The sequence below is a fragment of the Pongo abelii genome, chromosome 4, assembly GCF_028885655.2.
Source record: "Pongo abelii isolate AG06213 chromosome 4, NHGRI_mPonAbe1-v2.0_pri, whole genome shotgun sequence".
Taxonomy (NCBI): Eukaryota; Metazoa; Chordata; class Mammalia; order Primates; family Hominidae; genus Pongo; species Pongo abelii.
In genome coordinates this window covers 171,229,271-171,256,009 of record NC_071989.2, presented here as the reverse complement: position 1 = coordinate 171,256,009, position 26,739 = coordinate 171,229,271, and the positions used below count along the sequence as shown (strand labels likewise).

Sequence of the window (26,739 nt, the reverse complement as noted above, 5' to 3'; positions counted from 1 at the left end):
TCCTATAGAATGAGAATGAGGACACGCTGAAGGGTGTGCTATAATTAGTGTATGTTTTCCATTGAAACATGGATTGCTTTCCTATATTATATTCAGGTAGCACTCAGGTCACTCTCTAGGCATGAGATCAGTTTGACTCAAAGGTAAGTACAAGAAAATTGAGCCCTGGCTAGGGCTAGATCTCTGAATCTCTCGCTCATCACAAGGCAGTTCTTGTTTTAAGTGATTCATGAAAAGAGGTACTTTTTTAAAAACCTGAAAACAGTTGCTTTTCTGAATTTTAGAAAAAGTAGCCAGAATCCATGGATTCAGAGCTAAGTGATCTTTGGGTGAGTTGAAGTCTTTGGAAGGGATTCCTTTGGTAGATACAGTAATGGCTGGAGTAAAGATTAAAAGAAGATTTTTAATAACTGCGGTCTTAATCTGTCTGAGAGGAAACTTTGAACTGAACCATGTCTCCTTTCCCACAGAGCCTCTGCCTCATACCTGGCTTTATGGCATAATTGCAAGCCAAAGAGAAAAATATCCAAAAATAGTGCAGTCAGAAAAGCCCCTAAAGCCCCCTGTTATGCCACTGCCAGTCTTCACATCTAGAGGGGTGGGTAAGGTGGTGTGTCTCATGCTGGCTTCATCCAATAGCTTCATATTGCCTTAGCTCCTGAATGCTGGACCTAGCAAAGAACATTGATTCTAGTAATTAAGTTTCTGCTTAATTCTGGTCTCCGAAATCTTTCCTGTAGCTTAGTTAAGTAATGTTGATGCTCGTCTTCTGTGTTTGAGGCCCTACCATGGTTCCCTGTCTTCTGCTCCAAATCTCTGTGAACTGTATATCTGATTCATCCCATTTCTAATTCCTTTAAAAGCTCAACTTCTTTTTTTTTTTCATTTTTTTAATTATACTTTAAGTTCTAGGGTACATGTGCACAATGTGCAGGTTTGTTACATATGTATACATGTGCCATGCTGGTGTGCTGCACCCATTAACTCCTCATTTACATTAGGTATATCTCCTAATGCTCGACTTCTTTTTATAAACAACAATCATAATGATTGGCTTACCATTATGTTTTCAGGCTTTTCTAATGTATTGTGCTAACAAGTGGTGTTGCTGGGATTCCAGAGTCTGGATTGTTATTATTTTCAGAGACAAGGTCTCTGTCGCCCAGGTTGGAGTGCAGTGGCATGATCATGGCTCACTGCAGCCTCAACTTCCTGGGCTCAAGGGATCTTCCCAACTCAGCCTCCTGAGTAGCTGAGACTACAGGTGCACACCACCACATCCAGCTAATTTTTTTGTAGAGAAGGGTTCTTTCTATATTGGTCAAACTGTTTTAGAATTCCTGGTTTCAAGTGATCCTCCTGCCTTAGCCTCTCAAAACACAGGCATTACAGGCATGAGCCACCATGCCCAATCCCTGAATTCTTAAACACAAAAGTCTGACTATGATATTTTCATTTCCATATTGCCTATTTTATGGGTCAATGAGAGGAAACGCTAGCACATAATGAATTTCTGCTCTGTAGATATTAAATTTTGATAAATCTTTTTCTAGTATATAAATAGTCTTACGACTGTTGACATTTCTATGTTAAAATCCAAAATATTATGAATTAACTGTGAGAAATTATATAACTTTTAATAATTAAGGAATAAGCTAAAGCATGCATGAACATTAGTCTAGCCAAAAAGCACCCTTCAGACAGTCAGAAATTATGTGTGCTTTTGCCTTAACCAGTGAGATATGTTATTTTAGTCACTATGTCAGTTTATTATTAATAATAGTTACCCCAACCAAAATAGATTGGCTAAAAGAATAATGCATTTAATAATTGTACGCAAACAACTTTCCAGATCTCACCTCTAAGTTGTCATAGTGCTGCTTTGCTTTCAAATTGCTATCAACAAATTATGCTTAATGTAATAACTCAAGTTATTAACAATTAACTTGGTTGCTACCTCTTAATGCAATTGCAAGTAAAATTTTCATTCTGTGGGCAAACTGAGTAGGAGACTAATCACTTATTATACTGATAGGTTAGCATTTTCAGTGTTAAATAGTGGCCCACGGGGCTGTGTAATTGTCAAAATAAAAGTAAAACACTGGAAATGAAGGATTGGATTTTTTCCATTAGGGATAAATATTGAAATTTGTAACAACTTAAATGAATAATCAACTGCATACATTTCTATACCTATCTTTCCCAAATTGATAATACAGTATATTATTACTGTTACTGAAAGGGGAAAAGTTCCCTTGTCCCCATCGCAGGGCATTCAATGAGAGTGTGGCTCACTTCTTCAGTGCCCCACTGCTCAAACTTCTAAGAGGGCATACAGACGGGCAGGCTGTGGGGCTCTGACACCACAACAGTGTCTAGGGGTGAATGTTTACAGCTCCTGAAGCCCCAGTGGGCGTGTGTTACAGGGTGCTCTTTTAGTTTGCTGTCTGTAGGCAGCTTGTGTTAACCAGCTCGATTAGACCCTCTACCTTGTCAAAAAGACAGAGGTTTTCTGTATCCTTGGTTCCTGCCCTTGGTGTACCAGAAGAATCAGACCACACTTGGGCTTAGAGAATGAGTGCAAGGTTTTATTGGGTGGAGGTAGCTCCGGGGAAGTCAGAAGGGATGGAATGGGAAGGTGTCCCCCTGGAGTTGGGGTGCTCAGTGGCCTGGGCTCTCCTCCGACTGCCCTAGCCAAACTCTGCTCATTCTGCTTCTGTCAGCCAGTCGGTGGCCTGCCATGGTGCAGGTGCCTATTGGTGCATTGCTCTCAACATTGAGCCACCTGTGTGTCTGCCTGCTAGGATCTCCACGGGTTTTAGAGGCACAGGATGGGGGCGTGGCAGGCCAGGGTGTTCTTGGGAAATGCAACATTTGAGTGCTAAGGCAGGACTGCCTGTTCTCACCTAGGTCCATCAGCACAGGCCCAGGGGGTGGAGCCCTCGCCAGGGACCTGCCCTTCCCTTCCCAGCACCTCCCTGCCCCACTTCTGTATCATTACTGTGGGCTTAAAAAATGGAAAGGTGAGAGTCATAAGAGTTTTGAGTCAGCGTCATTGTGTTATAACTCAGAATAGTAAGTGTGGTTCAAAGTTTCTGTATATAAAGGCCAAGCCAATATTGTAAAAACAAGAAAGATTTAGAAATCTATCACTGACTGTTCAGCTCTATCACAGCCACGCATGAAGCCCAAGCTTATAAACAGAACAGGATTTAGGAGAATATATTAAAAAAACCCATTCTTCTGAGGAAGACAAGCCACAGACAGAGACCCATGGGGGCAAAGTGGTCCAGAATGACTTCGTGACAGGTCATGATAAGATCAGGGATGAGTTCTCTGATGATGAGAGGCACGCTAAGCAAGGGGCACCTCACTGGAAAAAACAATGAGGCAGGACTGAAGGCAACACTTTCTGGAACAAGCAGAAAGCAAGATATACCTAATTCAGATAATATTAGCTTCATAAAACTGAAAAGATTACAGCTTCTGGAGCCAGCAGGCATTGGTTCGGGCTTCTGTTCTGTGTCTTACTAGATCTGAAGAGTTGTGCCAGTGGCCTACCCTAACTGAGCCTCAGTTTTTTCATCTGTAAAATGGTGATATTTATTTGTATGCTTTTCACAGCATTGTTCTCATATTCAATTTAAACATAGCCCTCAATTATTATTATTATTATTTATTTGTAGAGATTTAGAGGGCATAAGGGCAGTTTTGTTACCTGGATATATTGCATAGCGGTGAAGTCTGGGCTTTTGGTGTAGCTATAACCTTAATGGTTTACATTGTACACATTAAAGAATTTCTCACTCCTCATCCCGCTCCCAACTTCCCACCCTTCCGAGTCTCCAATGTCTATTATTTTATACCTTATGTCCATGTGTAGACATTATTCACCTACACGGAGAAGAACTAAGACAGTTATACTCAGAATAAATTTGAACACAGAGAGGCTGGAGGCAAGGAAAATAGGAAAGAATTTATGTTGGTGTGAGGGCAGTGAGAATAGATAGGAATAGGCAGCTATATGAGATGTGGCAAAGAACAGATTATATCTTATCTTCAAGTACTATATACCATAGATAACTTACCATTTGCCATGAGCAATTGGAACAGAAAATAAAAGTTCCATTAATAGTATAATGAATAATAAAATGGTCGTGTAAACATACAAATGAATATTATATAATAGTGAGAATTAAAAAACCCCAGCTATCACTACTTGGAACAACAGGAGCATGTATCACAAGCATCATGGTCAATGAAAGAAGCCAGACACAAAACAGCATATGATCTACAAGCCATTCCTATAAATTACAACAACAGATATGGCAATACCAGCAAGGATAAAATATTAAAGAATGTCTTCTGTGAAAATCCATCAAGCTTACATGTATATTTTTGTACATATCTCCATTTTTGCTATACTTCAATGGTTAATTTTTCCTTTGGAAAAACTACCATTTATGGAATTCTTTCTTTATGACAGATGTCCTCACTACTTCAAATACATGATCTTTTGAATGCCTTCAACAAACTTCAGATTAGGTTCAGGTATTAACCCCATTTTTTATTGAAACAACTGACAACTTAACTTAATGATCCTAAACAAAATAATACAGCTGTTTTGCAACAGATCTGTGATTCCAGTTTCAGTTTGTATGACTGTGAATCCTATGTGCTTAGCCACTGTACTGCATTGCTACAGTTCAAAATGCCTCTGAAGAGTACTGCAAAAATTTAGATTAATTGTTAATGCCCTCCAAAGGTGTTTTGTGTTTGAAATAATGGAAGGGTATGAATCAATAAATATCCCCATAGTGAGACCCCTAAGAACTTCAGTAAAACAAAGACCAAGTGTGTTGTCCTTGGCTCTGTGATTGCAAGCAGAACCTATAGTTAAGTCTTCAGGATGCCTGAATCCTGGGTTGGAAGATTAAAGAATAATCACCTTAACTAACCCAAGTAAAAACAGAAAAATAATTTTACTGTGTGAGTTTTCTAAAATATGATTTTAATAAATATTGCATGAATATCTATGATCTGTATGCATAGCTTTCAAGAAACATACTGTGGGATCTACTTTTAAGATAAATTTACAGCAAGTTCATGTGCACTGACAAATTATATTTTTCTTTAGAGATGCACTTTTATTTTGCAAGTTTCCAGCAATTTCATATTATAATGAAACCTTTACTTTCTTGGCTGATGGCATTCTCATTAATCATTGTTTATCCTCCTAACCTATTCTTCTTTTCATATGATTGAAATAAATGCTTGAATGATTAGTTCTTTCCTTCAATTTACATACACAAAGGGAAGAAAAGCTTTGTATATAAACCTTTTGCTAATCTTTTCCTTGGCACTGTGGTTAGCACCCCATGAATGTCTTATCAAATACAATTTAGGAAAATAAAAAAGGACAAAGAGAGACCCTCTTGCCCCAAGAGAGGTTTTTACTATATTGTCTGTTACAACATGGTAAACGAATGTAGCATCTTTTTATTTCTAAGTCCGATTTATAGGGCTGTCAATGACTAAGAGTGATTTTGCTTTTGAGGACAGATATTCTAAAGACTAAACAGTTTAGCATTGTATTTGGTAAATATTTTGAGCCTTGTAATTCTCCCACAGTAGCATGTAAGCTTATAATTCTCTCGTTTTTTTAAGGAAAACATTTTTCACTTCATCAGTATTCTTTTCTCTCTACCTTCTTTTGTATGCCAAAAATGTAAGTGTTTATATATGTAAATTTGATGTTATGCCTTAAATTTACTGTTATATTTCATAAAGAAGTAGCAATTGGTAATTAGCAAAAACAATACAGTGTTAATGAGTTATAATTTAATTTTGAAAGTCAGCTGTGGGATATCTAAATTCTATTTTAGCATAAGTCTTTGAACCTCCCCACAAAGGCCCAAAAAACATTTATGCACAAAAAAGGGCAAAGAAAAATAAAGCTGCCTTATATTTTTAGCTGGATATTTGCTAGGTTTAAGGAAAAATAAATTGTATGGATGATTATATTTACCTGAAACTTTCCTCCATTATGCAGATCCATTGTGATACGCTTTTCAGGTTAAGCCTACTAGAATTAGAGTAAAGGGACTCAAAAAGATATAAAGCAAGGCCAAATATTTTCTCTTGTATGAAACTTGTTAATTTTTCCAAAAAAAAATTATTGAACAAGTATTATGTGCCTGGCACCTTCCTAAGTATGGGGATTCACTAGGGAATAGAATAGATGTGCTCCTTCCCCACAAGGATTCATGTTTTATTGGTGAAGGAGAGGACCTTAAATAGACCAAGAAATACATAAATATAATCATCTCAGATTGTGAGAGCAGTCATGTAGAAGATGATAGTAAGATAGAGAATGATGGAATGAGAGAGAGGACAACTAAGGTTTTAATTAGGTTGTTTCTTAGGTAATTTGTTCAGAGAAAAGTACTCTGAAGAGGTGACATTTAAAATAAGTGCTGAACATTAAGAGGGAGCAGAATATTCCAGGAAGAGCTGATCAACTGAGGATCAAGATTTCAAAGGAAAGAAAGGCCAGTGTGGATATTCAATAGAACAGAATCTGCTCAGTGGTGCCCTTTAGGGAGTTTGGTTGCATTCTGAATATAATGTAAGGTTTCTGATATAAAAATGATTGGATCTGATTTATGTTTTTGAAAAGGTGCTGGGTGCTGTATGGAGAATATATCTGTTAAGTGGGTGGAATGGTGATAAAACAAAATTAGAAAAAGTTGCAGAAATCATCCTTATGAGATATAAATGAAATAGGTGGAATTGCACTCTCTCTTAACATAATTTGGAAAATATTCCAATTAATTGATATTTTGATTAATTGGGAAATTACATGTATTTTAAATAAAGTTATTTCTCTTTTAGTAAAATCCACAAGAGCAAAATTGTACTTAACATTATACAGCTATATCTCAAAGATATTATGGACTCAGTTCCAGACTATCAGAGTAAACTGAATACTGGAATAAGCAAGTCACATGAACTCTTTGGTTTTCCAGTGCATGTAGAAGAAATGCTTACACTATACTGCAGTCTGTTAAGTGTGCAATAGCGTTACATATATGTGTGTATATATATTTAAAGTATATACCTTAATTTAAAAGATCTTTGCTGTTGAAGATTACTATTTATCATCTGAGCCTTCAGGGAGTTGTAATTGTTTTGCTGGTGGATGGTCTTGCCTCCATGAGTGCTCACTGATCAGGGTGGTAGCTGCTGAAGGCTGGGGTGGCTGTGGCAATTTCTTAAAATAGGACAACAGTAAGGCTTGCCACATCTCTTGACTCCTCCTTTCATGAAAGATTTCTCTGTAGTATGCAATGCTGTTTGGTAGCATTTTACCCACAGTATAACTTCTTTCAAAATTGGAGTCACTCCTCTCAAACCATGTCGCTGCTCTATTAACTAAGTTTATGGCATATTCTAATTCCTTTGTTATCATTTCAACCATATTGACGGCATCTTCACCGGGAGTAGATTCCATCTCAAGAAACCACTTTCTTTGTTCATCCATGAGAAATACCTCCTTATCTATTAAGGTTTTATAACGAGATTGCAATTCCATCACATCTTCAAGCCACACTTCTAATTTTAGTTCTCCTCCTATTTCCACCACATCTGCAGTGACTTTCCCCCCACTAAAGTCTTGAACTCCTCTAAGTCATTCATGACAGTTGGTATCAACTTCTTCCAAACTTCTGTTAATGTTGATATTTTGACCTCCTCCCCTGAATCATGAATGTTCTTAATGACATCTAGAATGATGAATCTTTTCCAGAAGGTTTTCAATTTATTTTACCCAGATCCATTACAGAATGTGTTACTTAAATCATAAGACTCAAAAACCAAAATTACTACTTGATTCATGGGCTGCAGATTGGATGATGTTCTAGGAGCACCACCCCCCGAAAAAAAAAAAACACCATAAACCTTCTTGTACATCTCCGTCAGATATTTTTGGTTACCCTTTTCATTATCAATCACCAGTAATATTTTGAAACAAGTCATTTGTTCTGAGCAGTAGGCTTTGACAGTGAGCATAAAAGATATGGTAGTGCCTGCTGTAAACACATGTGCTATTATTCAGGCTTTGTTGTGCTATTTATAAAGCACAGTTGGAGTAATGTCAGCATAATTCTTAAGGGCCCTAATATTTTCAGAGTGTTATATGAGTAGTATATTGGCTTCAATTTAAAGTAACCAGCCACATTAGCTTCTAACAAGAGAGTTAGCCTGTCCTTAGAATCTTTGAAACCAGGAATTGACTTCTCCTCTTTAGCTATGAAAGTCCTAGATGGCATCTTCTTCTAATAGAAGGCAATTTTGTCACCATTTTAAGTCTGTTGTTTAGTGTAGTCACCTTCGTCAATTATTTCAGCAAAATATTCTCGGTAATTTGCTGTAGCTTCTTTCTACATCAGTATTTGTTGCTTCATCTTGCACTTTTATGTTATGGAGATGGCACCTTTCCTTAAACCTCTTTAACGAGGCTCTGCTAACTTCAAATTATTCTTCTCCAGTTTTCTTGCCTCTCTCAGCCTTCACAGAATTGAAGAGAGTTAGGCTCTTGCTCTAGATTAGCTGTAGTTTTTAAGGAAATGTGTCTGGTTTAATCTTCTATCCAGTCCACTCAAACTTTCTCCGTATCAGATATAAGGCCGTTTCACTTTCTTATCATTTGTATGTTCATTGGAGTAGCATCTTTAATTTTCTTCAATAACGTTTCATTGCACTCACAACTTGACTAACTGTTGGGCTGATGAGGTCTAGCCTTCAGCCTGTCTCAGTTTTCCACATGCCTTCCTCACTAAGCTTAATCATTTTCTAGCTTTTGATTTAGAGAACGGGACATGCAACTCTTTCTTTTACTTGAATACTTAAAGGCGATTGTGTGGTTACTAATTGGCCTGTTTTCAATATTGTTGTGTCTCAGGGAACAGGGACACCCAAAGAAAGGGACAGAGATGGGAGAACAGCCTTAGTGGACGAGTCAGAACACACACAATATGTATTGATTCAGTTTGTCTTCTGGCCAAGCATGGTTGCTCATTCCAGTAATCTCAGCTATTCTGGGGGCTGAGGCAGGAGGATGGCTTGAGCCCAGGAGTTTGAGGCTGTAGTGCTCTGCGATCATGCCAGTGAATAGCCACTGTATTCCAGCCTGGGCAACATAGTTAAAGACCATACTGAAAAAAAAAAAAAAAAAAAAAAGAAAAAGAAAAAAGAGAGAGAATTGTTTGCCTTTTTATATGGGCATGGTCAGTTGCACCCTCAATTACAACGGTAATATCAAAGATCACTGAGCACAGATTATCACAACAGATATAATGGTAATGTAAAAGTATGAAATATTGCAAAATTGCAAGAATTACTAAAATATGAAGCAGAGACACAAAGTCAGCACAAGCTGTTGGGAAAATTGTAATGATAGACTTTCTCAATGCAGGGTCACCACAAACCTTGAATTTGGAAAAAAAACACAGTATCTGTGAAGTACAGTAAAGTGAGGTATAATAAACTGAGGTATTCCTGTAAGCAGCTGTTGATGGGTCAAAAGTTACCTTAAAATCTTATGTAGTTAAATTGCTTGTATAAATCAGGAAGAAAAAAATCAGTGTTAAAAAAATGTGAGTAGTTTGAATGAGAGTAAAATTATGTTAAAGAAAGCCAGTGAGGCCTTGCTATTTGAGCACAGGGATACTTTGAATAAAATGTTTTCTGTTTATCAGATATGCAAACTAAATAACTTTATAATATCCTTTCTGCATCTCATAGTAAATGAAAAAGTCAAAGCAAATGCTTATGTTATCTAGTTGATGAAAAATGCCTGTTAAACAAGGATGTTTATTTGTGTATAGTAAGCTCTTATAATGTGCCAGGCCCTGTACTAAGTATATCAGCATGACCTCATGAAATTTTCTGAACAATTTTATGAAAAAAATATTATTTCTGGCCGGACGTGGTGCACTCCAGCCTGGCAACAGAGTGAGACTCCATCTTAAAAAAAAAAAAGAAAAAAATATATTATTTCTTCATTTTAGGAATGAGGAAGCTAAAACTTAGAAATTCAAAATAAGTTGCCTACATTCACATAATGTGCAGGTGGCAGACATAACTTTCATCCCAGACAAAACAATTGAAGACAACAAATTCTATTAAAAGAAAGCTTTAAATTAAAATGATATCAATAATCATCAGTAATTGAATGTCTTTTCTGGAATTCATACCTTGCTATCAAAATGTTGTAATTCTAGTAATTTCTTTTGCTAGCTTGAAGGAAAATAAAACAAGAATTGATTGGGATTATAATCCAGTGACTATGAAAGTAATGGGGCTGGCCATGGTGGCTCACACCTGTAATCTTGGCACTTGGGGAGGCTGAGGCAGGAGGATTGCTTGAGCCCAGGAGTTTGAGACCAGCCTGGACAACATACCAAGACCTCATCTCTAGAAAAAAAATAAAAAATAAAAATAAATGAAAAGCAAAAAGAGCCATTAGAAGAGTAAACAGTAAAGATAGAGATAAAATATAAGATTTTATTCCAAGTGTTTCCATCTTGGGAAGTAAATTCAAATGTGCTAGAGCTGTACTGCTCAGTTTGGTAGCCACCAGCCACATGTGGGCACTGGACACTCGAAATTTAATTAATCCAAATTGACATATACTGAAAGCTTAAAACACACACTGGATTTCAAAGACTTCATACCAAAAATGCAAATATCTTATTAATAAATGATATTGATTATATATTGAAATGATAATATGTTGATTACTGGACCAGATAAAAGATATTACCAAATTAATTTTACCTACTTTGGTTTACTTTATTTAATGTGTCTACTAAAAATTGATCAATGACATACGTTGCACACATTTGTGGTTGGCATTATGTTGCTGTAGGATGGTGCTTGTCTAGGGGATTTTCTCTGTTCCGTCCGGAGCCTGAGTACCTGATAATATCAACAGAAAATTGTTTTCTGTTATCTTTTCGCAGAAGAGATATTTAATAGATGAGCTTAAAAAGAAAAGAGTTTTATGAGTTCCAAGGGATTGATTCTTATTTCCTGTATTTCCCACGGGCCTAAGTAAATTGTGTTTAAGTAATATCACGAGTTAAAAGTGAATTGTATAAACATGAGTTTTACGGTGTTTAAAGGTGAATGAATAGCTTCCATTTTCACTTCAGTGTCCAAGATCACACAATAAAAAGCATAATTCTAAGGTAAGAAGAGTTTTTAAGCTTAAAATTCATTTTGCTGAGAAGGATAGAATTGAGAGCTTGAAACGCTAAGGGGGTGGGGGAACAAAAACAAAAAATGATAGATTGCCTTTCTCAGAACATTGCCAAATTAGAAATTTGATCTCATTTCTCTTAGCAATTGTACGCAAACTTGATGAAACAGTGTTCATTCTACTACGTGACATCTACATGACGTAACATATTATTTATTATTCATTGATCAAATCGACACATTGGTGCCATTACCTTTCTTAGTGAACCTACACATAAGAAAAAAAATGAGGTAAGGTTTTAGTTCCTGTCTCTGCTTCAGGAACTTGATGTTTAATTTCCAACAGTGAGGATTACTGAGTTTCAGTCACATTAAAATTTAACAGTGCTTATTCAACATGCCTCATTTCTTCTCCAGATCAGTTTAGGGTAGGTTTGCCTTGGAGAACAACATGCGGAGTTTTTGGAAGTGACAAATACACTGTTGAGGGACATTAATCACATGGAATTTAAAAGACATTTGCTTCTGGCCTTAAAGTCTTTGGTCTGGAACAAATGGCAGTCAAAATCATTCAGTCTGAAGTGTTGGAAAATGATCAGAAGTTTGAGTGAGTGACCAAGCATCTGTTGTATGTGAATCTGTCTGTGCATGTCATTAAGAAAAAGAGCCTTTAAAAAATTTCTGTCAGACTTACACTTGAATACAGTCTACCATTTCAAAGGGGGGTTTTTAATCAGTGAGAATGAAACACTTTGAAGGAATTAGACAATTCGTAAACCTTAATGAATAAAGTTTAACTTTCCTTTCCCAGTTCCCTTGACTACACAGACCCCAGTTTTAGATCTGTAGTCCATATTTGGTAATATAAATCTCAGAAATAAAAATGACAATTACAGAACTGGTTCATTCCAGCTCCTTTAAACTTTTAGATCATCAGAAAGTTAATCAAATGCTAACCATGAAATAAGAGGTATCCTACTCTTGGAACTTGGTAGGAATAGGTACTTTCAAGGTATTTCATTAGTAAAAAGAACACAGTTGGGGTTGGCACAGAGAAACACACACATTTGATATGTTTTTGTAATTATTCATGCCAAAACCCTGTTGCTATAACCTATTATGACTCAGTCTGATTATGACTCTTACAGAGTGTAAGATAGGATTTTTATTCATTATTAATATGTGGAATATTTAAAAGAAAAGAGAAAGAAATCATAATTTGGAGATTAGCAAAGATTTTTTTCTTTAGACAAAAGTGCTATCTCAAAAAATTTTAAAACAAAAAATTAGACCAGGTTGTCTTTATAAATATTATTAAGAAACACCATTAACAATAGCTCAAGATTTGAAAACAACCCAAGTGTCCATTAATAGACAAATGGATAAAGAACATGTGGTATAGATACACAACTGAGTACTATTCAGCCATAAAATAATGAGATTCTGGCATTTACAACATGGATGAAACTGGAGGTAATTATGTTAAATGAAATAAGCCAGGCACAGAAAGACAAATTTTTCATGTTCTCACTTATTTGTGGAAGCTGAAAATTAAAACAGTTGAACTCATCGAGATAGAAAGTGGAACAATAGTTATCAGAGGCTGGAAAGGTTAGTGAGGTTGGGGGTAGTAGAGATGGTTAATGGATACAAAAATATACCTAGGCAGAATGAACACGATCTAGTATTTGACAGCACAACAGGCTGTCTACAGTCAATGATAATTTATTGTCCATTTAAAAATAACTAAGAGTTTAATTGGATTATTTGTAATACAAAGAAAGGATAAATACCTGAGGAGACAGATACCCCCATTTACCCTGATGTTAGTTATTATTATGCAAGCCTGTATCAAAATATATCATGTACCCCATAAATATGAACACTTACTATGCACCCACACAAAAAAATTGTAACATAAAATTTACAATAAGAAAAAAAGAAATACCATTACAGAGGGAAAAAGGCCAAACTGTTGGCTGAGAGAATATGGTTACAACCCATGCATTACACAAAGGACTTGCATACAGAATATATTTTTAAAATCTTAAAAATAAAAAAACCTAAAAATCAATATGAAAAAGGGAAATAATCTCATAGAATTATCTCCCTTCAATTATTTTGGAGATAATAATTCAAAGTAATCTTCCATTTTTTAAATTATTTTGAATAGGGATTTCACAAAAGAGTATATTCAAATGACCAGTAAATATACAGGAAATTATTTAACTATACTAGCTTTCTGATCAGAGAAACACAAATTACAATGACAAGAAATATCACAACATAGCACTAGAAGAACAAAAATGTAAAAGAAAGAACAAATACCAACTGATTGGATGAATTAGAAAACTCAAATATTCATATATTGCTATTTGGGTCATAAAATTATAAACTATTTGAGAAATGCTTCTTCAGTACTACTAAATCTAAACATGTGCCTAACATCTAACCCATAAATTTGACTCCTAGATATATGCTCAATGAGATACACACATATGTGCACCAACAGAAAAGAGTGATCACAACACTAATATTTATAACAACTGGATAACTAAAAGTGATCTAGATATATTACTAAGCAAAATGCATAAGTAAATGATAGGGTGTAGATATACTGTGGTATTATACAGCTATGAGAAAAATACACTATTACTAGATAAAGCAACATGATTTAATCTTATAAGAAATAGATGAAGTGGAAAATATCAATCACAAAAGAAAACATAAAATGTGGTTTCAGTCATATAAGGGTATAGATTAAATTTGATACACATATGGGAAAAATAGGTATTGGTACAAAAAATCAATTGTAGATGGATTCTGAATCAAATTATAAAATGTTTCTCAAAGGAAACACAGCAGAATATTTTTATTACCTGGAGGTAGACAAATATTTCTTAAATAGTATGCCAAAAGTCACTAATTATAAAGCTAAAAATGTAATTTAATTATATTAAATAAAAAAATTCTGCTAATTGAGAGACATAATTAAGAGAGTGAAAAATTATGACACACAGTGGGAGAAAATATGTGCAATACTTGTGTGCAAGGAAGGACATACTTGGAATGAATGTCTATATATATATATTTTTTTCTATAATCAATAACAAGGAGGTAAACAATCTAATAGAATATCTGGACAGACTTGACAGACATTTCATAAAAGAGGCTATCCAAATAGACAATAAACATATGAAAATGTGCTCAACAGCATTAGTCACCAGGAAATGCAAATAAAACCACAAGGAGATACCGCTATATATTCACCAGAATTGCTAAAATAAAAAAAGACTAGCAACACGAAGCACTGGTAGGAATGTGGAGCAATAGGAATTCTCACTCACTGATGGTGGGAGTGTAAATTAGTAAAATTAATACAACTATTCTGAAATATTTTCTTAAATGCAGCATATATGCAGTTTATGACACCACAGTTCTACTCCTAGCTATGTTCCCAGCAGCAATAATTTTTCATAGTGTTGGAAACAACCCTAATATCCATCGAGAGTATTATGTATGTAAATTGTGATAAATACATACAGAAAATCTTGTATAATAATGAGAATTAATGAAATGTATCTATACAGTATAGTATGATGAAAATCATAGCACAGTTTGTTGGGTGTGATTCCATTAACTCAACATTTCAAATCAGGCAAACTTAACCTATGATGTTAGAAGTCAGGTAAGCTATTATTTTTGGGATAGGCTTTGTGATTAGGATGGCATGGAGGGGACAGCTGGGCTGTGGTAATATTTAATTTTTCAATCTAGATACTTGCTTCACAGATGTGTTCTCTTTGTGAAAATTCATCAGCCTGTGCACTTTTATTATAGTCCATGTTTTATTACGCATGTCACGCTTCAATAAAAATGTACTTGAAATGTATAAAACATTCAGTAATTGAAGGCAACTTTTAAATATAAGAAGTGATGGATCAAATATGAATTTATGTTTCAAAATGCAAAATAAAGAAAATAATGTTCATGATGAGAGAGACTATGGATGTGTGGGAACATGAGTTACATGGAAATCTGTACCTTCTGCTCAATTTTGCTAAACCTTCTCTAAAAAATAAGGCCTATTACAAATAACAAATGAAGTGATAAATGTGGGAATACAAGCACATTTAAAAATTATGGCTAAGATTAGTGTCACTAGGGTTTTATGACCTCATTTACCCACAGAAAGTCATTTCTGTAATTATGGCTTGCTTGCATTTCCTTCTGTGATTCCATCAATATCAATACTGATTTAATAAGGACTTTATTTGTCCCAGACGCAGATTATAAAATGAGGTTAACTTATACATTCCAGTTGTCTACCCTCCCCAAAACAGCAATTGCCTGCTGGTCAGTTATATATGGGTGTCCAGGAGCCTCAGTTCCTCTCAGCACGGAACTCTTAAGGTGGCTTCCTCTTCTTAGGATGGGTGAGGTACAAGGGTGAGCACCCTGAAAGAGAACCTACTAGAAAATATATCACTTTGTTTTAAAATGTACAGAATGTCACTTCTTCATTACTCTATTGCTCAAGGTAGTCATAAAGACCCATCTAGGCTCCAGCAAAGGGGATTTGGTGCCATTTACTGATGGGAGAAGTGGCAGGGTTTTGGAAGAGCCTGTGAGGCAGGCGGTTTACTGCAGTGGTTTTTGGAAAATACCATTTGCCACAGGTTTGCCTATAAGGCTCTCTACTATCACCTCCTGCCCATTTCCTCAACTCTTCATCAACTCCGTAGCCATAATGCCCTTCCTTCTGTTTCTATAACTTGTCAAAATCAGTTTAATCTCAGGGCCTTTGTAGATGCTGATTGTAATACTTTTTTCAGAGAGGAAAGAGTAGAATGCTTTGTCCCAGATCTTGGACATTCTTTATGTCATCCGTCTTATTTTCTTAATAGATCTTTCAAACTGCAATACAAAATATCGATTCCCTTGTGTAATAGCTGCTTAACTGTGAGAAAACTACCCTGCTTTTTGTATCATTATTATAACACAAAATATTATGTTATGCATTATTATTTCCTCAGTGCTTAGAATGGTACCTATATATAGTTGGTATCTAATAAGCATTGTTTTAAAATGAAAACTAAATGACCAATAAATGAGAAATAGTGCTCACCCACAAGAAACTCGAAGCATGATGAACACGGCAGTTCCATAAATAAACACTTGTAATAGAATGAGTCCTATAATGTATTTATGAACTAAAATCTAGGAAGTCATAGAGAATAGGTAAAATGATTCTTCAGAGGGTAAGTAGAAGAGCTGGTGAGAATTCCCACAAAAATAAATATTTGGGTCTTCAAGGGCGAATAGGCTGAGATAGGAAAACAAATATTTATCATTTTTAGATCCACTGATAAAATCATGATAAATTTTAACATCCCTGTTGTTTCTTAAAATTATTCATTTATTTCAGTTGTATTCTTTAGAAAAGTCTTTAAATACTAACTTTGATCCAGATGTATGTGAGTACGATGAGGTGTAATGTAATAATAGGCTCAACTAAAACAAGTCTGGATTCATATGATAAATCAGATGTAGGCCAACCATAGCCTGAAGACAAAATCATGGTTCCTGCCTGTTTTTAAAAAAGTTTTATTAAGACATAATTGCACCCATTCATTTACATATTGTTTAAGACTGCTTTGTTGTTACAACTGCGGAGCTCAGTAGTTGTGGCAAAGACTGGATGGCCCATAAATTCTGAAATATTTATTATCTGGCACTTTAAGGAAAAGTTGCCAACCCCACTGTCAAATGAATGATTGCATGGGCTTATAGTGAATAGGTTCTGGAGAACTGACTTTCAGTAGAGAAAATACTCCATTTAACCAACTATGCCATTACACCCAGTATCTCCTGAATATCCATGTGTCTTAGTCCTGTTCTGTACACACAATGCCATAGAATAAAAAAGCTTACAGAACAATCTCAGACCAAACTTATGATCTTAGCATCACATAAGATAAACTAATTTAATAAGTTGATACCAGATACTGTATTTAGCAATAATGAATTAGAATTTTCAATCATGATTCCTCTCTATTGCCAGTTTCTCATCTCATTGCTACCACCCTAGAGCCTAGACCAAGGCACTATCAATTCTTACTTTTTTAGGACAATACAAAGTTTTTGGATCTCCTAACTACCCTTCCAATCCAATCTCCATATAGCAACCCCCAGAATACTCTTTTTAGTACACAAATTTCATCACATTAGGCCTTCAACTAAAGCCTGCCAAAGCTTCCTAAAATTTTGAATAAATCTAATTTTTACTCTCAAAGTTATGAACAATCCAACTAATCTTTAGCCCTCTGTTCCATCTTGACTCCTCTTCCCTACTACTGTCTTGTAACCACATTAACTCTTTCTCCATTCCTTGAAAAACATATGTGTGGGAATTAAAAAAGTCGATCTCATGGAAGTAGAGAGTAGCATGGTGGCTACTGGAGCATGGAAAAGTTGGGGGATATGGTGGACGAAGAAAAGTTGGTTAATGGTTACAAATATTATACTCATTATAGTATGCAGGTATCAAAATATCGCATATATACCCAAAATATGCACAACTATATCAATAAAGTACCAAAAAAAGAAAAGTTAAATTTTTTAATGATGCAACAAAGTTTAGATGTAACCTATTTCTTCTGCCTGGAATATTCTTTGAACACAACTGCCACAGTTGCTGGCTCCACCTCACCCTTTCTGTCTTCCCTTAAATGTTACTTCCTCACAGAAAACTTTCCAATCTCCTTTAATATCTCTGATTTCTATCTTCTGTTACACTGAAATGTTCATTTCTTACAAAACCCTACTCATAATATATATTTGTCTCTTTAATTTTATTGTCTGTCTACTAAATGATTAGCTTTATAAGGAAAGTGGCTGTCTGCTTTACTTATCATTGTATTCTCAAAGTGTAGTACAGATTATGGAATATAATACTCATTCAGTGGATGATTGAGTAAATAAATAAATATATATATATATAGATGGGGTAAATATCTACATGACAGCTATTAAAGATAACATATCTAGGAATATGGAAATGCTCAAATACACATTCACCACCTATTTATAATAGTAAAATAAATTAGTGACTTTTTCATTTAGGGCATATTATTAAACAAATGGGAGTCAGAGTAAATTAAAGCAGTTTTTTTTAGTTAAGTAGTTTCTTTCTTGATTTTTATTTTATTTTTTGCATTGGCACATAAAATTGTATGTATTTACCATGTACAACATGATGTTTTGAAGTATATATACATTGTGGAATGACTAAATCTAGCTAATTAACATATGTATTACCTCACATAGTTAATATCTTTGTGGGAAGAACACTTTACATTCCATTTAACGAATAAAATAGTGATTTAACTGTATCAGTCACTTCATAAAAAGAGACTTTCATAATTTTAGGTTATTCCTATTACTATCTTTTATACATATCCATTAAAGAAATACTAATTTTACAACTATTGTCTCTAGGATTTGTGCTAGACTTTGGAGATATGAAGATGATTGAATCAAGGTCTTTAACTGAGATGTTCATAATAATATCACAGAAAAGAAGACATAAAAAGATCATATACAAATAAATACAATACAATGTGGTAACAGGTATGTACAATTAGAGTACTACTATAACTTATTGACAAATGCTGCCAATTATGCCATAAATAATCAGAAAAGTCATACCCATGCATGCTACATTTAAGAAGGAACTTAAAATATGAGTCAGAGTTTGGTGGATTAAGTAGGAGGTGGGTAGAGAAAACAATACATGCAAAACCAAGATGGCCGTAAAGAAAATGTTATGGGCAGCTAAATAATAGTGTACCCTGAGTTCATCCAAGATATTGAGTAAGGCTAATTTAAGTTTACAGCTACACTAGGAAGAGCTTTATACAAGATACAAAGAAGTTTGGGTAACTTTCTCAACCTCTCAGAAAGAAGTTTAGGAGACAGATCTATGTTTTCACACATCATGAAGACTAAGGATGAATTGATTATGGAGAGGCTACTGGGGAACAGTTAATTCAGATAGATATTATATTATAAGGAACTGAATTAGGTTTGTAGCAGAGATAACAGGAAAGAGGAAATAAAATAAATTTGTTCATTTAGGAGGTAGTATTGACAAGATTTATTCATTAATAAGAATGTGGATTGCAGCATAATAAACAGTCAAGACCCAAGATGAGCATACTTTCTGTAAAGGGTCAAATGGTAAATATTTTAGGCTTTATGGACTTCCTGTTGCATCTACACACCTCTGCCATTGTAACACCAAAGAAGTCATAGACAGCAAGCACAGAAATGAATGTGGCTGTGTACTAATACAAACTTCCAAAAAAAAAAAAAAAAAAAAAAGACAGCAAGCTGGATTTAACTTGTGGGAGTGCTTGCAGACTCCTGGTCTAAACCATGTTTCAGGTTTTGATCTTCAGTAATTTACTGGACAATAATTATTAACTTATGAATTTCATTGATTTACTAGTCTTGTGGATATTTGTGTAGAATTCTTGAGGTTCAAAATTTCAAGATTCAAAGAAGATAATTTTGGAAAACATCATTTTCTGGATCCCTAATGTGGTTAATTTTGTACATTATGTGCATGTGCCCTGACAATTACTCTTATGAAAATAAATCTATTTCTATTTTTATTATCTACAAGTAGTACTTTACAAGAAGCAGATGAGTAATATTTATGTGCCTTAATAAAATTAAGAAATTTGCAATTAAAGAGATATACTATGAAGCACAACACATTTACAGTTATTTATATCTTCCTGAAAGTGGGCTCCAAGGGCATTACTTTCACACAGATCATCTAGCAATATATTAAGAAAAATGTGTACAACTATGAATGTCATATAGTTCCAGGGACCCAAACACATGGTATCTATATAGTCAATTAATTTTTAAGTAGCCCACCTTGGTCCATAAATTACTAGAAAAATCTTGCGAAGGAGAAAGATTTTGCAAGATCACTATTTCAAATAAATTTAAAATCTCTCTCTTCCAAAGTATAAAGACCAAAGACTCCGAAAAGAGATGTCTGTTCTGGTTCTTCTGAAACAGAATTGAAATTTCTGTCAGAGTCTCATATAGTTTAATTTTTATCTTAAGTCTAAGAAAAATAAAGAGGACATTATAAGCATTAGCCATCTTTACTTTTCTCTCAATAAAGTAACAGATGATATCACATTCAAACTAAATTCATGGTAAAGGCAAAACCAATAAGCTATTGATCTTATTTTGTACCTCAAAAATTAACAGAGATTAATACCTGCATATTACACTGAGGTGCATTTTTTCACATGGTATATTTTTTCTGTTTAACTAAATGAAAAGTTGTAGGTTTTAGCAAGAGCCAGTGCTAGATTCTATACCCATTAGCTCAATTGAGTAGAACCTAGTGCGATGGTTCAGTACCTAGGGCTTTACTCAGCTGTAGAGTCATTTTCTATTTCACTGCTCTTAGCAATTTATTGCACCAACAAATAAACCTTGTTCTCAATCTGAGATGCCACAGCAAGCACCTGTATTACCTTTTAGTAAAAGCCAAATTTGTAATGGTGTCTCTATGACAAAGTTGGTACCAAATTTTTTATGTATACAAAGTCTCTCTCTTTTTTTTTTTTTTTTTTTTTTTACTTCCATAGGGATTTTACAAAAGTCTCTGTGTTTATGAGCTTTAAGATGTCTAACACAGGTTCTGGCACCTAATATGTGCTCAATAAATAGTTTCGGAATAAATGAATGAATGAATAAAATTGTCATCTTTCATTTTTTTCCATTTTATGATCAGTTATCCTATATTTTAGTTTGTAGATGTAGATACCCCAATCATGGATCTTCTTTACTTTGGGTGCTTAATTAGAGTCCTCAACTATGGTTTAAACTCTCATAGATTTTAATCTAAACTATTTATTATTGATAGTTTTGTGCACCATTGTTCTTTTTTTCCCTTTCTTGTAGATCTCAGTGTCCATAACTTTAAAAATGGTATAAATTATATTGTTTAAAAATTGCAAGAAGAAAACTGTTGCAAACATTTGCAGTCACATGACCTGAAAGGACCTTTGAAGATACAATTTTGGAATCTTAGTCTCCATTTTGAATATATACTTTTGCTGTTATAACCAGTAGAAGAGAATTTCCAGCAACTTATAAATTATTATTTTTCCAGGTGACTGAGCATTGAAAGAACTTTACTCATAAATGGGTTGTCAACACTAGCATGGAGTGTTTTAGGCAGCAGTAAGTTCACCATTCTTGGGTATTTAAACAGAAGATGGATGAACATCTGAAAGGGATCCCGTAATGAGGTTTTGGCATTGCTCAACAGATTAACTTTTAAAACTCTTCCATCTTTGATCTTTTTTACATTCCAACTTCAACGTAAAACTTTCTTGAAGCCAAGAAGTATTAATTTTAAAATGGAAAAAACACCATATTTATTTGTGTTACTTATTTATATCACATGAATATACTTTCAGATATGTGGATATTCAATACTGTCTACAGTTTGTAACATAGTAAAAAAGTATCATCTTTAATAAGTCAAATATTTTGCTTAAAAGTATATGTAATTTTTTCTATGAAATGTTGGTAAACTGTTGATCTCACAATAGTTTTAATATTCTAATGTCAGGTTTCAAATGAATTTGATTTTTAAGAAATGTATTTTCACCTTTACTTTAATATAGTTATTTTCTTCTTTTATGTAATTAGAAGTAGAACTATCAAAGAACATTTAAAATTAAATTAGAGAGTTTTTCAACTTGACTGTTAAATATTACTGCTACCTCTCCACTGTACTTAGACCTGCACTTTGTGTTAAGAAAAACATTTTAACAAATTTAAAAAATAAACAAGTGATCTTGTGGACTTCACCATACATCTTTATGTTTCATGATATATGTATGAGTACAGGAACCACTCATTTTTTTTTCAATGAGGCATTATTTTCAATGAAATCTCTAAGAGCAAATGGCTATTACTGTCATTAAGAAGAGAAATATACAGGAAGGGGAACATCGCACACCGGGGCCTGTTGTGGGGTGGGGGGAGGGGGGAGGGATAGCATTAGGAGATACACCTAATGTTAAATGACGAGTTAATGGGTGCAGCACACCAACATGGCACATGTATACATATGTAACTAACCTGCACATTGTGCACATGTACCCTAAAACTTCAAGTATAATAAAAAAAAAAAGAATTTAAAAAAATAAAAAATAAAGAAGAGAAATACAGGAAAACCAATATAAATTTAACTTTTTCTGGAGTAAAGCTCTTAGACTGTTATTTTAAGATTTAGGCTTTTTTTTTTATTCTGACCTATTGGATTTAGTATGTCAATACTCTATTGCTTCTTTATTATAATTTCCACATTGGAAACAGGCTGTGTAAAGAAAACATGAGCCACATTTTAATTAGTAAATATTACTAAATCTTTCTCTTCCTACTATCTTAAAAAAGGTATTTCAGCCAAGTGACAATACATCAAGATATAATCCTATATCTCACATTTCACATATAGTTTGATATTGTTTTTACAGTCTCTACCTTTGGCTACAAAGGAGGAGCATTGCCTACCTACTGAAGAGTCAGAGTCTAGAGATGTTTCTGTCATCTTGACTTCAGAATATCAGTGTCTTTAATATTCAGTGGAGTGCTTAACAATTACCAGGTGCTATTCTAGGCACTGAGGACACAGCAATAAACAACCCTGACCAGATTCTCTGCTCCTTGTAGTTTTTATTATAGTGTGGGGTTGGGGGTGAGAGGTAGCATTGATGGCAGCAAACAGATAATAAACACACACACAATCAATCATACTGACACAGATACAGATCAAGTAGCTATAATTACTTAACGTTTGATAAGAAAGTGGTGGAGTAGGGGGATCTCTGATCTAAGGCAGGGTAATCAAAAAAGATTTCTCTGCAAAGAAAATTTATATGGAGATCTTGTGGTAGATTGAGTTATTGGCTGGCACAGTTCTTTAACCCTCTATGTATCCACATCCTTTTTCACATAACGGTGCTGTTTCTACCACAAGGGAGGGGTATACCACCCCCTGCTTTTTGACTTTGGGCTCAGTGATATGACTTGCTTTGGACAATGGAATGTTTGCAGAGGTGGAGAAAACAAAGTCTTGAAACTTACATGTGCAGAGCGGTATATCGATTTGTGCCTCTATCATCTGCAGAAGAAGCACTCCTTATGAGAAGTTGTAGCCCCTTACCAGGAGCCAGAGAATACAAATATAGGAACAACTCACAGTAAGAAGCCCAGTCCTTCAGGATCACAGCTTGGAACACAGACCCCCAGCTAAGCCCAGTCTAGCTCATCAGTCTGTCAGCTAATACATACAATTATGAATAACAATAAAATAATGTTGTTTAAGCCTCTGAGTAGTTTGTTATTCACCACATATTTTTGTATTGATCTGAAGGAAATGGGAGAGAAGCTTGCAGATATTTAGTGAGTAATGCCCCAGGCAGAATTAGCAGCAACAGCAAACATCCTAAGGAGTATGTGTTGTGTTCTTCTAGCAAGAGGATTGTGGCTGTAGTAAAGTGAGCAGCGGGTTATTATTATTGTTTTGGTTATTATTACGATTGTCAATGTCCTCCAGTCAAAGATAGTCAAGAACACACCTGAATAGGCTGGGTCTGTTATTCATTGCATGAAGAACAAATACACACCATGGGGAACCATGGAGAACCATGGAGTATTTCAGTAAGAGGGTGTTTAAATGAAACTATTGAAGGATTTGAGCTTCGGTTGGGTTACTGGGGGAAAGTCTAAAGAAGTGGGGTTCTCTCTAGATTACATGCATCTAGAAAGTGAGGGCAATTCTGTGGTTGGCTATCTCAATAAATATTAACTATAACAACAGGAGATTAGAATAAAAGCACAATTCCAATGATTAAAGAAGTAGCAGTCATTTATTTATCTGTGGGTTCCACATGGACATAGTTTTTGACTGTGCTTAGACAAAATTATAAAATGGATTTATTTTATCTAATCTTATCACAACCTCAGAGTAATCTCATCTGAGGTTGTTATTCTGTGAGATGGCTTATGTCTATCAAGAGAATAACATGGTCTAACATGAGTCTCAGGTCGATTTCTGAATGTCTGTAGATGGTCATTTTTCTCTCCTTCAAGACACTGTCGTGATCAGCGATATCCTCGGGATCTCAACTCCAGTCACGTAGGACACTTTTCCATAACATTTTTTAATGTAGCAATAGTTGTGTACTATCCCCATGGTTAAATACGAAGGGATCTAGCAGTTACACACACACACACACACACACACACACACACACACAAGCTATAAGATGGCCTTATCAGTTTTATAGTTATTTAAAATATCCATGTATCAAAGAAAGAACATAGCTGACAACAAAAGTTATATTTCATTGTGTCCTGTAAACTTTCACTAAAATCAAGGTGTAGGCAATCTACTCTGTTCCAGGTACTGAGTATTTAGTGAGTAAAATCAGTCCCCCGCCCTTATGGGATCCAGAATCTGTGTATACATGTAAGCAAATTATTTACTGCCCTGTAAATGCAAAACAAGTATCAATGTTGTTTCAAAGTAAATCAATTTACAAAGAACATGATACATAAAAATAATGCATCACTACCATTTTTAAAAATTTATGTTATTAAAAGAGCATCAAATATGGATTGACTGAGCAATGTAAACCAAAAATTAGTCAGACAAATAACAGTAAAAATCAATTTTTCAGTATCACAGTAGTCAGTAGCTGTGGAAAAAACATACAATCCAAAATGCAGTCTGATTTTTAAATTAAACTGAATGATCAGAATCAAGCCTATAGGTGGAAATACATGGGCTGTTTTGCTAAAGTGCTAATTGAAATCTGACTGTTTCTTTCCGAGTAGCCATCCAATTGTTCCCTTTAACTCTTATAAATTTAGAGAACACAATGTTCTTCCAGTCACAAAAGTATTCTTATGCAAAATTCATCAATTTGGATTTTATTGTGCCCCAATTTTAGTTAGCTGTAACAAAACTAATAAAAGCTAGGACTTATTAAATGATTTATAATAACAAGAATATCAGTATGTTGGGTAAATGTGATTTCCAGGAGCTAAAACACTAGATTGCTTCAGATTTCAAACACAATTATCTGTTTAAAAACCACTAGCTTCTCTCTTCGGCTTCATCCAGTAAATAATACATTTCAATAACATACCCTCTTCTCTATAGAAAGGCAATGCAAATATTGCTCCAGTTTATATTTATTTCCACTAAGAAGTGAAAGACTTAATCAGATGGGCTGTGACAGGAATAATAATTAGGACTCAGCTTTTAAATAATTTGCTTTGGAAAACTATATGTCATCAGAAAACGGAAAGTAAATTTCTATGTATTTTCCACTTGCCAGCTTGACTATATGATAGAGATGGTATTATCAAAGTTTAGAAAAGGGCATAAAGTAAGATATTCCCCTGCCGTGTTGTAAGTCTATGAAGAGATGCTAAAATCCAATGGCTGGAAGCTTCTTTAAAGGATTCATTACGCCTAGAGGTCAAAAAAAGGAGTCTGTGGACTGGGTCCATGCTATATGACCTTCCCCCATCTCCCTCTCTCCTGTTCTTCCTTCCTTCCTTCAATAACTGTCAAACATTTCAAATTAACCTTTTGACATGAAACTCTAGATTCTTGGCTACTCTTGAAGAATGGAAATGTCTCTTGCACCTGGACTGTGTTTCTGCATGGCTGCTGTCAGCAAAGATAGACTGGGAGCAGGTCTTTCTAGGCTTGATATCTTTGCTCATTTATGTTCCTTCCTAGTTTCTTCTGGCTTGCAGTTTGTGATGTCTGATTAAGTCTAACACCTTGCCTCCAACAACTAAATTATTTAAGAGAGATACATGGTTCCTTCACCTTCCCCACCATCCTTTCCTCGGAGTCTTGAAGTTCCACATACTATGTAGAATATATCTTTCTTTTGTTAATTTCAGTACATTTTCTCCAAATATGATTAACATGACTATGGATAATACCATGTAAGTCATAATATCCTTTCTGAGTTAAAGACAGATGCTCAGTCACATAATTCCTTTTTAACGTTCCTGTGCTACTTGTTCTCTTTCCTTTCAATGCAGGTAATGACTTCATTCTCTAATGGCTATGGAGTTTAGTAAAATAAAAGTGAGTAAGAAATTTATTACCATTCATCTAAGAGAATCATTTATTTTAATTCCAACCCCTGAAAATTCAGCAAGAGAGTGCAGGGGAGTCATTATTCACATGGCAAAGTAAAAACCAGTGCCATAACATTTATATTCTGGCTGCTATGACTACCACTACTAAGGGCCCTGCAAATCAAAACAGGGTCAGAAAGTAGCAAGAGGGTTTCATGTCCACAGAAAAATTCAAGTGTTTAAAAAGTTCAAGAAAACCAT

At 34.7% G+C, this 26,739-nt stretch overlaps 1 long non-coding RNA gene across 2 annotated transcripts in view; it reads right to left on the bottom strand.

The window, feature by feature from the left end:
- Nucleotides 1-26,739, bottom strand: part of LOC129059606 (uncharacterized) — a 104,229-nt gene that overhangs the window by 8,356 nt on the left and 69,134 nt on the right. For both annotated transcript variants that reach the window (XR_008525608.2, XR_008525609.1), the window contains 2 exons: nt 10,894-10,980; nt 7,121-9,215 (listed from right to left, as the gene is read on the bottom strand). This is a non-coding gene — a long non-coding RNA (uncharacterized LOC129059606). The remainder of the gene's footprint in view (nt 1-7,120; nt 9,216-10,893; nt 10,981-26,739) is intronic.